Source organism: Cavia porcellus, unplaced genomic scaffold, assembly GCF_034190915.1.
Source record: "Cavia porcellus strain 051 isolate PalLab524CR breed Dunkin Hartley unplaced genomic scaffold, mCavPor4.1 scaffold_1, whole genome shotgun sequence".
NCBI lineage: Eukaryota > Metazoa > Chordata > Mammalia > Rodentia > Caviidae > Cavia > Cavia porcellus.
The window spans coordinates 230643694-230658294 of record NW_026947484.1 but is presented as its reverse complement, the minus strand read 5'-3'; the positions used below and the strand labels follow the sequence as shown (position 1 = coordinate 230658294).

Sequence of the window (14601 nt, the reverse complement as noted above, 5' to 3'; positions counted from 1 at the left end):
ACACCATTTTCTTTTGGCTGTGGAGCGTGACTGACCTGCACTCTGCCCTGGTACCTGCCTGGGCGTGGTGGCCCTCAGTTTCCAAATCTGAACATTGTGATGTTAAACCCTGAAGAGGGTGCAAGGCTTTGAGAATATAGTATAATTCCTGTCACATGACAGGCACTCAGAAGCTGGCGACCCTTATTTCTGGGTCAGATGAGTGGACCCCTCACATGCCCTACCTCTCACAGCTCTTGTCTCGAAAACATGCCTGAAGAGGCAGCAGTCAAGAGGCCAAGGAATCTGCCTCTCCAATTTCCCTGTTTGACAAATCGGAATCAATTTCTCCTCTTTTGAGCCATTGAAACTCATCACCCATGAAACAGATCCATGTGCCTTATCTGATTTTCATTTTGGAAGCTTAGCATCAGTCCTGACTCTCTAATGGGGAACTGGGGTGGGGAGGAGCTTGTTAGCCTGCTCTCTCTTCCTCCCATCCCTACCCTGGCAGGTCCCACACCCCACTTCCAGGCCAGTGGAGAGTGACGCTCTTTTCCTCCAGGACACTGGAGACTTCTGGGGTGCTTGTTAAATGCAGAGTTCAGATTCCCTGCTCCCACCCCAGATCTACTAATCAGGAATCTCCCACGGTATTCTGGACACTCTTCTCTGGTGTGGGAGTCACAGCCTTAAAGCCTCAGAGGACATGAGTCTCACAGTCTGTGTCTCATGGAAAAGGATCCAAGAATCAGGGTTGGGAAGGACCAGGTGGTTTAACAGCAAGCAGGGGCCCGCGGGGGAAGAACAAATTCTTACCATGTTTAATCCTTCTGTATTATAAGTCCTACTGTCCTTAATTCTTCAGAGACAGGCACTGTTGGTTTGGTGGAAATACGCTTTACACCCACCCAGCCACTCCCCCACACACCACCTGAAACACCAGCTCAACCATGTAAGCTACTTCTGTTAGCGCTGAGTATTTTTCCACTGCTAAAACATGTATGTCAAAATCAAAGACTTAAAAATATAAAATTGTAAGAGATTCATGGAGGATACGCACAGCACTGGTCGTGGCATAGAGTACGTGTGCCTGGTTGTCAACTCCAAGTCTATTGCCCTTTGCCCTACTTTTTTATACCTGGGATCGCCAGACCCTGTACACATTTCTTTGCCCACTGGTGCAATGTACAGTTTTGTCAGTAGAGGATGCTGGAGGGACCCTGCAAGGGCTGTAGGGAAAGAGCCCCCCCTTGGCTGGCCCCACTGCCTGTGTTCTTCCTACAGTGACTGCTGGGAGCACGTGGGAGGCCCACTGTCCCCAGAGCCCAAGGGCATCTCCTGGGCTCCAGCTCCTGTCCCTGGGCAACCCATGAACCAAGGTCTCATCTGCTCTTCAATGTCTTCTTCGGGAAATTTCCCTCAGCCTTGGGGGTGGCACTGCATCTTGCACTTACAGACATAGCTCTCTTTTGCCCTTTTTAGGAATTACGTGCCTTTTATTAGTTTATAATACTTTATATTACACTTTCCTTATTCAAGTTGCTGGCATGATTTTTGTCTCCTGACAGGACTCTTAACTCGTGTATGATAGATGCCTTAAAATAGTAGCATATGTGATCTTACCTCAAAAAAGTGTGATGTCACGTATCATTTAATGGCAGGGAAAATTACCACTCAGCGTTAGAAACTATGGTAACTCTAGAATTTGCATCTCCAGCCCAAACAAACGATGTCCTTCTGTAAGGAAGTGTTACCACTGTGCTCATCATGGTGACGTCTAGGAAAGGTCTGGAGGGTAACAGAAGTGAAGTGACACCCAGCATCTCTATAGCTGGCTTACTAGAATGCAAGGTCTGTAGAAATCATGAGGTGGTGAAAGATTATATTCCCAGAAAGACTTATAAGGCCAGCCCAAAAACTCAAGTGTCAGGACGCCCGCTGTTCTCGAGTGAGAATAAACCAGGACTGAGCAAGGACCCGGAAAGCCGAGCTACCTTGTTCTCTTGGGCTGAGCTTGTGCCTGGTTCTGAAGCCTCAACCCACAGCCACCCTCTCTTCTCTTTACCATTTGTGGGATATAAACATAGGAATAAAACATCTAAGAAGCATTCTTTAGGAATATATGAGTTCCAGGACCTCCAGTGATAGGGCAAGGCTCTGGTTCCCTACTGGATAGAACCAGGTGCACTGTCTTCTGACCCTTTCAGAACCGTAACCAACTTTGTTCTAGCTGGTTTGTTACTTTTTTCTTACTTTAGCAGCTGGCAGCTGGGATAAAGGCAGATGCTGGCATGGGGCAATGGCCTGGCCGTGTGGTCCTGTCTCACAGTTACACAGTGCTGGGTGTGTGGACAGGCGTGCACATGACCTCTGGGTGGAATTTCAACCCTGGGCTGCTCCTAGAAGTCTAAACATGGCAGAAACTCAGAGAACAAAGGAGTCACAAGAGATGGATTTGGGGGCTAAGCCAAACCCCTTAACCAAACAAAGATCAGAGGCACTTGGAGACTGAGATCACAGCCCGCTATCTTGCATCACCCATACTGTGGATTAATGTCAATTTAGCTGCAATGGTGGACTCAGTTGTCAGGCTGGGCCCGGACTAGCAGAGAAGGCCACTAGATGTCACTGTCTGACCATTGTCTGCCCAGGACAAGGCTAGCACTGGCTAAGGGCTCACTCCAGGTAGTGGAGGGAGATTTAAAATTTCTGCTGCCAACAGACACCCTAAGGAGATGCTCACTTCTCAGAGAGGAGGTAAAAGGGCGTTTGACTCACGGCCCGGACAGTGTGGTCTCAGGATGCTAGGGGCTCCTTGGTTCTGGCTCTTAATTGTTACGCTCAATGGTGACTGCTGGTTAGAATGTGTTAGCAACTGCTCCCCAAGTTTGTGACACAGAAGGGACCTTAGGGATCTTCAAGTCCGACCCTTCTTGTTGGATGAGGAGGTCTAGAAAGGGAAAGGTCATTTTCCGAATTCAAAGCTAGGTAGAGAAAGATGCAGGAGGTGACCCTGAAGCTGAGACTCTTGCTCGGGACTCTGTGCACCCCCAATACCCCTGTATGCTCGCCATTCCTGCTCCCAACACTCACAGAGCACACACTGTGTGTTCCTTTCTTTTCTTTCTAGCTGAACAGGATTGTACACATAAGATGTCACAACATGTCAGGAACCAAATCAGAGTGACTGGGCAACATAGCCGCGGGATGATTTCCTGTCCCTTGGTTCAGCGTGCTTGCCAACATCCACCACTCTTTCTATAAACGGTGGTGGAAGTGGCGAGAGTTCAGACAGCGGCGTAGTTCCCGAGTGGGTTCTGCCCAGCCTGAGCGGGCTGCAGGCGCCACACCACCACCCCGCTGGACGCTTGCGTGACCAGGAAGCCTTTGGAAGTTACAGCTGTGACCACGAGGGGGCAGTGTTTCATTATACTCTGCTCACTCATGAGCTCATTGTTCAAGCAGTAAAGTAAATCTTTTTAGGGACCAGAGAAGTGTTTGACATAATATTCTAAATGTGGAAAAGAGTTATATATTCCAGTCTGGGCTTAAGTCATCTCTCAAAGCCAGTCATCTTGTTCTGCCCATCTCTCCATCCGATCCAGCAGCTGTATAGTGGACACAGTCGCACAGCTGGAGAATTATGTGTGACACCAGCCTCCTTCCTTGGTCCAGGGCTGTCCAGGGCTTTAGAAGCCCTCTGCAGACATGTTCTGGTCTCAGCAATAATGGCCTAGAATCCTTTAGGAGGTGCTTTAGTTTGGGCATCTCCAAGCCAGTCCATCTTTCCCTCCTCTGTCCTTTACCTGGCTGTAAAATTGGGCCCAATTACCCATTCTGCAATCTGCCTTCTCAGATGCAGGCTGCACCCGCTTTGCTGAAGCCCCGGGCCACTGCTGGACTCACTATTGACCATTCTGCTGGGATATTAAGCACTTTGGGCTTGGCTTGGGGACAGTTAATCAACAACCTTGTCAGAGTGATAAATTCTTCTAGGATTATTGCTTAATTAGCTGTTTAGAGGGAAAAATCAACCAGGACATCAGGTCTCTGAGCTGGAAGGAAGGCAGAAGTGGCCAGAAGGATCGTGGAGCCCTTTGCAGAGCATGACTAAAGTGGGGTGGGGACGGGGCTTCCCATTGGAGCAGACCCTGTTCTCAAATTCAGTAGGCATTTCAGGGTTATCCTAATTGCTGCAACTCAGAGAATTGCCTCGTTCAGTGGAGCTGAAGACTAGTGATGCTGAAATGCCACCCCAGGGACTCACACGTCACCTGGGGAGCTTCAGAAATACAGATTTCCAGATCTATTTCTAGATCTTGTGGATCGGCACATCTGCAGATCTTTTAACAAGTTACTTGAAAGGCTGCCTGGGCACAGTTGGGGAGCCATAGCCTCAGAGGTTTGGGTGTAGAAAAATTAAACAGCTGTGGCACTGGGAAGGTTCACCCTTCCACTGGGTGTGGATTTCATGGCATCTTGGTTGTCTGAGAGCGAGCAGCGAACTGAGAGTTGATAGCAGCCTTTCTGGCCTTTGCACCTCCAGTCAACCGGACGGCCTGAAGCGCTACATTCCCTGCATGAAACCCTTTCCTTCGCTCCTGTTTTCCTGACTATTCCCCATCAGAATTCTCTTGATTCTTCCCTTCCACTCTCCCACACTCTTTCTCTTTCTTATTCTCAGCCCCTGCTCCTAATTTTTTGTTTGTTTGTTTGTTTTTTGAGATAGGGCCTCACGATGCAGTTCAGGCTGGTCTTGAACTCACTACGGAGCCCAGGCTGGCCTCAAAGTCATGGCCATTCTTAATTTGCCTCCCAAGTGCAAGGATTACAGGCTTGTGCCATCACGCCTGGCTTCGTAATTCGTTATTAAACAGAACTAAAAATTTTAAATGCTTCATTTGGCATACATTACAGCATCTTGGTTAATTGGGCAGCTGGAACATTTTAAATTTGGAAAAAGCCCTGGTGAATTCAGTTGCCTGAATCTGAAGCTTCACGGATTCTGTCTCAGCGGGTCAGGGCGGCTGGTGAGAAAGGAGGTGAAGAGGGCAGGAGAGCACATTCGTGACGAGCCCTCTGTCTCCCCAGGGCCCCAAGGTACTGGACACCAAGCGGGGTGAAGGGGGCTCGTTTCCGCTTAGAGAAGGAGAGTGCCGTCACCCCTGCTCCATGAACACTAGGAAGGCGGGCCGAGCTGCTCTCTGGGACTCAGCTCTCCTTGTACCTTCTGGTGTGTGTTTGCTTTCAGATGGCCACCCTTCTTGAGTGACCCCAGCTCTTAGGGAGTGGGGCTGGGCTTTCAGTCGAGTATCTGCTGCTTATAACAGTGTGGCCCCTGCTTGCAGGGCCTCAGGGATCTCTTCTGTAAAATGGACCAGAGAAGCTTGACACTCTGATTCCCTCCCCATCTGGCTGTGACCGCTGAAGCCCTGAGGAGTCTGAGCCTTGTTAATTGTTTCTCAAGGACTTCCCAGGACTCCTCTTCCACTGTCAGGTGCCAGAGTAGTCCCTGCCCATCCCCTCATCCTACAGAGACACCGCAACATTTCCAGGACCCACAGGCAAGAGGCTTGGGTGTCTGAGGTCCTAGCTGGTCATATCCACCTTACTTTGGGGCCTTTCTGACCTTGGCTGAGGGAGTGAGGGACCTTGAGAAGATACAGGGTAGGGACATGCTGGCTGGTCTGCTTGCTCTAAAGTCTAAAGACAAAGGTATTTTCCTTCTCTGGTGGGTAAGGGTTAGTATCCTCCACCTCCAAGCTGAGGAACCAGGCCTCCCGGGCACCGCCATCAGAAGCTCCTTGAAATCTTGGAGCCTCAGGGTGGCTATAAGAGCCAGCTTTTTAGCTAATCCATTGAGTAAACTCATCCATTAGTTCAAAGCCTGGCTCCTAAGCAAAGCCTATGAGGCAGAAAACTCTGCATCTCTGTGGACTGCAATTGAGTCAGTACAGAAAGGCACAGTCCATCTCATCTCTAGGGCTCCTCGTGGTTGATCATAGGCCTGTAAATTGGTGTCTCCCAGGACTCAAGCAGGTCTGGTAGGGGTTTGGGGGTGACGTGAGTTAAGGCAGCAAAATGTGTGGGCATGCTGGAATTTCTATGTGGACTTCAAGTAGATATCATTTCTGAGTCCTAGAGGACATGGTTCATTCACTCTTCTGGAATTTTCCTTTTAGCAGAACCTCCGCTGACCTGCTGGTCTGAGGTTTTTGCATGTAACAGGGCAGTCTGTCAGTGAAGACAGCAGACCTTCATATATTAGCCCTGTCTTATTCCTAATAGCATCTTTTTTTTTTTTTTATCGGTACCAGAGATCGAACTCACGACTGCCTGCTTGCAAGGCAGGTGCTTATGCCGCTGAGCTAAAGCCCCAGCCCTCCTAATAGCATCTTCTCAGCCAGGACCATCTTTCCTGGCTCATCAAGCTGGGGATAGGAGGCGAATGACCACCTCCAAGCATTACTGTGTTTGACCCTCCAGTCATATGAAAACCTAAGTTGGAAGAAGGAATCAACTCTTTAAGGATGGTACTGCAGCACCCCAAATAACTGAACGCTCCGCAACTGCAGGTTAGCCGATTGCGTTTGTTACTTGATCAAAGGATGCATTCACCTCCAAATGCTGACCTCGTTCTGGCACCCGTGTGTGCACAATGGAGCAGCCCTGCCTCGGCCTCTCGTTTTCTGATGGTGTCTGCCTATGAAGTCCCACTCAGGAAGGGTCTCACCTTCCTAAGCTTTTGCAAGTCTTTCCCCTAACTGCAGCGGTATTTCCAGAGATGAACGCACTGCCAATTCTCTGGAGTGAGATCTAACCTGGTCTCCTCTGGAACATCCCCTCCACATTTGTCTTTTTGAGACCCCTGAGGACCGCTTTGCAGACTGGAGTTTAACCCTTCCTTAACATGTATTTGTGAGACACAGCTAAAATTCTTTTCCTGATCAGAGACTGTTATAGAAAATGTGTTTTATTTTGCCAGTTAGTGTTAAAACAACAAGTACTCAGACATTAGAAAGCAGGGCTCCTTGGCGAATGACTCTGAACGAGCCAATCCCGGGCCGTGCAGCACACCCCCGGGCAGGCAAACTGGATCGTTGTGGCTCTTCCAAGGAATGGACCCAAGGTGGGCTGGCGACAGCTTCTCCCTTCCTTTTGCACAGTGGAACATGTCCTGCTTCACTTTCTAGGAGTCCAGGTTAGTGTCATGAAGAGGTCACAGGACCTAATACATGGCCTCAGGTTTGCAGCATCTGGCCCAGGTTCCTGGAAGGAAGCTCTGACTCAGTGTCATACAGGACAGCACACAGGGGGCAGCAGAGCCCTGGGATCAAGCAGCTTCTACAGTGACCCCCGGAACTGGTCTTGGAGAAGAGACAAAGCCCACATGCCAAAGGCCAGGAGTAAGGAAACTTTGCCTTCTTATGAGCCACCACCTCCTTCCCGCAGCTCTGTTCTGGACCATCTGAACCCCAAAACCTCCTAATGCAAGGGGGAGCAACTCCGTCTCACCAAGGACCCCGATGGATAGGAAAGCTCCCCCATCTTCAAAATCCCTCGGAGGACACCTTCCATCTGCTCTGCCCTGTCTACAGCTTGAGTCCAGTCCACAGACTACCAAGCACTGTTGAGTACCTATAGTGGCAGGGACAGCATCTCGAGTCACAGATGCGCCTCTCACCCCTGGGCAGACAGGAAAAGTGGGGCAGGGACAACAGCAGTTCTGTTCTCTAGTCTGCTAGCGTGCACTTCTGCCCGAGCAGTGGCTTTTTTCGACTGCATGTGGCTGGGGTCTAAGCAACATTGTCGCATAGGTATTCCTTCTCCAACTCTAGCTGGACAGCTGCCCTGTCTACTGGGCAAAGAGGTCTCAGCTCTTCCCTATATTTTCCCTCTCGAGTCATTAAACTCTTTGTTTCTCAGCGTATTGGCTCATTTGCTTATTTTTAAATAAAAAATTCAGTCCAATATCCATAACTTAAAATTTCACATAGTATCACAAATCATGAAACAAAGAGAACCATCTCCCGGCCCATTCCCCTCCTTAATTCCGCTCCCCCATCTTTGTTCTGGTGCTTTTCTCCACACATCTAAAGAATACTCTTATTCCTTGGTTGGTTAATTTAAATGCCTATGGACTTGTTATGATGAAGCTGGGGTGCTCTTAACCCAGTTTCATGTTTCTAAATTCTCTCTCTCTATTCTTTTAATACAGTTAGATCACATTTTTGTTAAATCAATATTCAATTTTTATTTTAGTACAATTATGTATGTATTGTTCTCTGCGGGGTGAAAAAATACTCTTGGATTACATTTTCTTCTGTAACTCTTTGTTCTTCTAGGAGTTAATAATTACCTCATTTATTTTTTGTCTGTGTAGCCTGTCATTATCCTAATAATTCTTTTAAAGCCTCTCCAGCAGAATTTGAAACCTCTCTGAGTATTATGTTCCGTGAATGAGAATCTGCTAAGCTGCTGGTTCCATGTCCCCCGCTCACGCCTTCTGCCCTCCTGGGGACTCAGTGCTTTCCTGCTCGGTTGCACAGCTCTGGGGTTTGGACTTCCTTGCCTGCATGTAGCATTGGTCCTCCTGCTTGCCAGATCCCAAGCCTTATTTCCTCTTGTTTTATGCCCTGGAAGTACACACGCTGGTTTCCTTATTGGACACATTCTTTACAAAAGGAATCGCCAGCAGACTGGGTGCTCTGGCCTCATAAGGAGCCTGGTAACCACAGCTGTGTTTCCTAGTGAGGTCTTCAGGTTTCACAGGGCCAGAGGCAAGTTCAGACTCCCAGCTCCTCTCAGACTGCAGGGGAGAGTTTGATGCAAACTTCCTGGAGTCTCTTGTGCCTAGTGGTACAATCTTCAATTCAAGCTCTAGCTGAGTATCTTAAAAAGAATTTCTCTGGTCTGAAGGATGGGAATAGACAGATTGATTAGGATGGCAGCAATCCCCTCTGGAGAAATCTGTTGAAGGTAATCAGTGGGGTCAAGGACACCACTGGCCATTTTCACTTTAATACAGATTAGAAGGTAGATTTATCCTGGAGACACTATTTCTGTGCAATAAGGAGTTTTTGAAAATTCTGTTTTTGTTAAAACGAGGCACTTTCTGCCGCTATTGGCAGTAAATCAACGTGGATATTGATGATATCAGCTAAACAAAGTCTCAGCAGGATATAATTTGCAACATATTAAACCTTTGGACTCTGAAATCAATTAAGATCAATATAGCCTCAGATTTCCAGGGAACATATCCCAGTGTACTACTAGCATTTTTAAAGTATAAAGTTGATATTTTAACACCAGCATTAACCCTAGTATGGCAATGGAGGCACATTCTTTGTTCAAAAGAAACAGATGTTAAGGTTGGGGAGGAAGCATTCAGCTTGGCCATACCCACCTTTATCCTAAGCTACTAAGTCAAGGAAGAGCAAATGACTTTGGAGATGATACAGAAACAGAGAGAAACAAGTACCTGCACAGCAGTAGAACCCAATTCACCAGTGAATCTAAGGGTGAAGGGAAGGCTCCTTGCACGTGATTTTTAAAAAATGACCCAGAAGCGAAGGAGACTGGTGACCTGTTCCAACATCTCCTACCTCTGGGGAGCAGCTCTCTTAGCAAATATGGAACGACCTTTCCTTCTTCTAATGATACTTTTTTTGTATTGAGGATCAGATGAGTGGAAAGGGGCATTCTTTTCCAGACTGAGTGCTGGTCAGTACTCCAAGTATCTTTGCTGCCCCAGGAGGGATAAGATTCCTGGAGGAAAGTAATCTTGACTTTCAAGTAACAAAGGAAGGGGAAGCTGGGCAGAGTCGAAATATAATCTGGACACAGGGACACAGATTTCAAAATAATGAGGAACTAAGAAGTTTATAAGAAAATATAGATTGTGATATATTAAGGGTAATAAGGTAGTGTAACTCTTTGGGGAGGAAAAAGGAAATCTAAGAAATTGGGGTGTAAGGCAATATTTATAAATGTAGGGATGAGAACAAGGCAGAGGAAGCCAGAAGCCCGAGTGAACAATTTCTTTCAGTCATTTAGGGAATGGTGGCTGAATGATTTCTCTGTGCCAGGCATTTTGCTTTACTCTAAGGGGATAGCAACACAGAAGACATACCTGGGCTTATAGTCTAACAGTAAACCCAGATATCAGGCAAATAATTAAAAATATGTTAACTCAGCCAACTCCAAACAGAAGGGAACTTTCTTTTCTGACAAATGACATCTACGCAAACTCTGATAAATCTCCATTAAAATCCCTAATGTTGAAAGACTGGGTATTTTCTGCCAAGATCAAGAATACAAGGATGTTGGTTCTCCCCACTCTTACTCAATATCATACTAGAAATTCTAACTAGAATGATTAAGCAAGAAAAAGAAATAAATGGCACGCAAATTAGAAAGGGGAAAATAAAACTCCTCCATTTTCAGGTGACATGATTTTGTATCATGTAAAAGCCCGAGGAATCCCTTAAAAGAGGGTTAGACTAATAAGCAAATTTAGCAAGGTTGCAGGGTACACCGTTAGTATACAAAAATCAAATTTATTTTTCTCTACACTAGCAATGAACAATCTGAAAATAAAATTAAGGAAATAATTTCACTTACAAGAGCATCTAAAATAACGTAACACATAGGACTAAATTTAACAAAGAAAATGTAGTGTGCTTCTGCATTGAAAACAGGAAAACATGTTAAAGGTAAATTAAAGAAGATATTAAAAAATGGAAGACATCTCACATTCATTCATCAAAAACTTTATAGTATGAAGAGAACTGTTTTCCCTGAATTAATCTGCAGATTGAATGTTCTCTCTCATCCAAATTCCAGCTGCCGCTCTCCCTGCTAAAATTGACAAATTGATCCTAAAATGTATGTGTAAATTCAAGGAACTCAGAGTAGCCAAAATAATCTTGAGCACTGTAGATGAAAGACTTACATTTCCTAACTTCTAACTTTACTACAGAACCATAGTAATCGACACAGTGTGGTACCAGCCTGAGGACCAACATATAAATGAAAGTAGCAGTGTTGACAATCTCATTATAAATCCTTCTGTTGTGATAAGTTGACTTTTGTAATGATGCTAAGACAATATAATGGAAGAAAGAATGGTTTTTTTGAACAGGTGATGGTGGGAAAATTGGATATCCACATGCAAAAGAATGAAATTAGACTCCCACATCAAACATTTTTTAAAAAATTACATCAAAATAGTTAAACTATAGAACTTCTAGAAGAAAAGCGGCAGTAAATATTTGTGACCTTGGCTTATGTAACAGTTCTTTAGCTATACCTCCTAAAAGGGTAAAAGGAATAGATAAATTGGACTTCATCAAAATTAAAAACTCATTTTCTGCAAATGATACCATCAAAAAACTGAACAGTCAGCCTGTGGAATGGGAGAAAAAGTTTAAATTATATACACAGTAAGGAACTAGTAACTAGAATAACAACAGAAAAAATAACCTAATTGAAGATGGGCAAAGGATTTGAGTAAATTTTTCCCCACAGAAATGGTTACTGAATGATATATGAGTCATCTCTGAGCACTGAAAAGATGATCAACATCATTTGTCATCAGAAATATGAATAAAAGTCACAGTGAGATATCACTTCACAACCTCTGGGTTGTAATATAGAGATGAGTAGTAACAATAAGACATTTTGGTGAGGATGTGGAGAAGCTGGAGCCTTTTGATTCACTGCTGGTAGGATTATGGTGTGCTGCTTTGCAAGACCAATTAGTGCTTCAAAATGCTACACGTAGAATTACACTAAGATCTCACATTTCCATTACTAGATATACAACCAAGTAAAGTGAAGGCATATATTCACCCAAAAATTTACGCGTGAACATTTATAGCCATATTACTAACAATAGTCTAAAAGAATACACAAGCTAAACACCTACCAATGGATGAGCAGTTGAATAAAATATGGTATAGCAACTAAATATTATTTGGCACTGAAAAGAAATGATGTATTAACACACACCTGAAAAAGAACATGTAAATGCATGGATGGGCCCTGAAAACATAATGCAAAGTGAAAGAAACCAATCAAAATGGATAACATATTTCATGATTCCATGTATGTGTAATGCCCAGAAATTGGAAATCTATAGATTCAGATGCTAGAGTAATAGACTCCTAGACTAAAGGTGGGTGGTGGCTGTGACTGCTGAGTGGCCAAAGGACTTCTTTATGGACTGATGAAAAATGTTCTAAAATTATCCTGTGGTGATAGTTACAGTGATTTCTCTAAAAACCACTGAAATCTATAATTTAAAGGGGGGAGCTGTATTTATGATGAGTGATAAATATATCTCAATAAATCTCTAAGAAATGGAAGAAATAGGGAACAAAATAAATAGAGCACTGAGTGGGGAAGGGTGGTGTATCAGGGCATCACAGGGGGCTCAAATGGAGCGAAGATGTGGAAGACCAAGTTTGGCAAGGAACACTCCAAGCAGAGCAGTCAATAAAGAAAAAGACCTGAAACCAGGAGAAACAGACAACAGAAAGAAACAACGCAGGCAGGCGTGGTGGAAGTAGTCAGGCATAAGGTAGGTTAGGGGGGTGGGAAGGAGCCGGAGAATGCAGCTCTGCGGATCCATTTTAATGCTTCTAGGTTGTCGTGAAAAGCAATCAGAAGTCACTGAAGGCTTTTAACCCAGGGAAAGCCATGGATGCACCTAAACTTTCAAATACTTACTTGGTTTGCAGGTAATGGATTTGAGGGCTATGAATGGATGTAAAAAATTAGACGGGAAACAGTATGAGAATCAGGAAGAAAGATGATGCACTAAGAAATCTAAATCAAAGGAGCTTGAAGGGAGAGCGGGAGGTGAGGAGATGGAGACAGTGAACTGGGGTAGGAAGTTGGGCTGTAACAGAGGACAGAGATGCGGCAGTGGCTGGCGGGGAGTATGAGATGGGAGGAATCTGAAAGATAGGCGTGCTTGAATGGGAACTGGAAAACTCCAAGGACAGACAGGCTTAGTATTCAGAAGACAGAGGAGAGAATTCATTCAATCGGGCTCTTGTGAAGGTAGATGGTAATGCGATACAGAACACCCTCGGAGGGACATGCTTGCTAATGTCACAGGAGGAAGGGAGGAAGTGGCTGCTGAGGAAGGTGGATCTGCAGGCTTGGAGGAAGAGGTCCTCCATGCTCCCTCCTCCAGGGCTGCACACCAGCTCATGGACAAGGGTGGACAGATACGCTTTAATAGTGTGATGTCAGGGGCTGTGAGGAATGCAGCAGGGGCCATTATTAGAGTTGATGATAGACATTAATGAAAGAGACATAACCACACATTTGCTACTTCATTCTTACATTATTTTCAAAACAGATAGAATAGAGAAGTTAGTGAAGACAGAATTGAGACCCTAATGGAGAAAAGACCAGGAAGAAGATTTTTTTTTTAAAGTTCAAATGCTTAGACCCCACTGTGCCAAATTAACTTAAAGATACAATTGAATCATTCTTGGTATTAAAGATTATGCAGATTGAAACAGGCACAATAATACTGGAGACGATCTATCTTTTTAAAGGAGTAAAAGGAGAATTCAAGAAAATCTAGTCAAGTCAAATTAACCATGATCTTTGTAAGTTGATTAGTTGTGATCTTTAGGAAACAGAAATGTTCATGTGGAAATATTTATGCTAAAAAAGTATTTCTTTGTGGAGATAGGACTTCTCTTGTGATTTCAAGGTACATGGCTGGTGAATTAAATACATACTATTTACAAAAATAATAGCTTCAGAGGGCTTGGATCACAGGATGCTGTATGGAGAAATGTCTTTCAAAGGGACATCAGCACATAGGAAATGGACAACATGGGGTCCGAGATGAGAATCCACAGTGTTAACTAAACCATGGCTTTGGGGGAGACAACAAAGTTATCCTCAATGACTTCAAGGCCTAGCATGCCCAGTGCTTTGTTTTTGTTTTTTTGTACAGCAGTCCTGGGAGTAGAACTAGAAGCAGGGGTGAAAATCTCCAGGGAAACAGATTGCTGCTCCCACATAAAGAACACTTAACACCTGGAAACACCCATTGGCGAGGAACACTTGAGCTCCTCAGTCTTGGAGAAACTACTGGGGCTTCTGGTACAAAAAAGCGGGGTGTGAACTGTATAACCCTCAGACCATGACGGCTCACCTTTGAGAGATGAGTGCCCCAACAGCAACCCAGTACCCACTTAGTTACTGCAAAGCACCAGTACTGCAATTAAATATGAACACTGAGGTTTTAGTTTAGATAAAGCAACTCGTATAGGGGCTGGGGATTTAGATCAGCAGCATAAGCGCCTGCTTGAAAGCAGGCAGTCGTGAGTTCTATCCCTGGTACCGATAAAAAGGAAAAAGACCAAAAAAAAAAAAAAAAAAAAAAACTCATACATTAATATCCTTCCTCTTAAAAGAAAAAACAACTCATGTGCTATGCATTGGCTATCTATAGCACCTATGGTCTGTTCCATGACAATAAACTTAGAGGAAATGTGACACGGGAGTTAAATCTTCAGCACACTCATGCTAGACCTAGAAACACTGATGCCTACAAGTATCTCTGATCCCCCCAAAGCTACATAGTGA

The 14601-nt window shown here is 44.8% G+C and overlaps 1 protein-coding gene across 10 annotated transcripts in view; it reads right to left on the bottom strand.

The window, feature by feature from the left end:
• Nucleotides 1-6937: 6937 nt before the first annotated feature.
• Capn13 (calpain 13) overlaps nt 6938-14601 on the bottom strand; it is an 80986-nt gene continuing 73322 nt past the window's right edge. For 5 of the 10 annotated variants that reach the window (XM_063230285.1, XM_063230278.1, XM_063230321.1 and 2 more), the window contains one exon: nt 6938-7251. The gene's annotated coding sequence lies outside the window, so the exon portion shown is untranslated. Of the gene's footprint in view, nt 8896-14601 lie in introns of all 10 variants that reach the window. The other 5 variants (XR_010040910.1, XM_063230307.1, XR_010040907.1 and 2 more) reach the window with 4 other exon arrangements.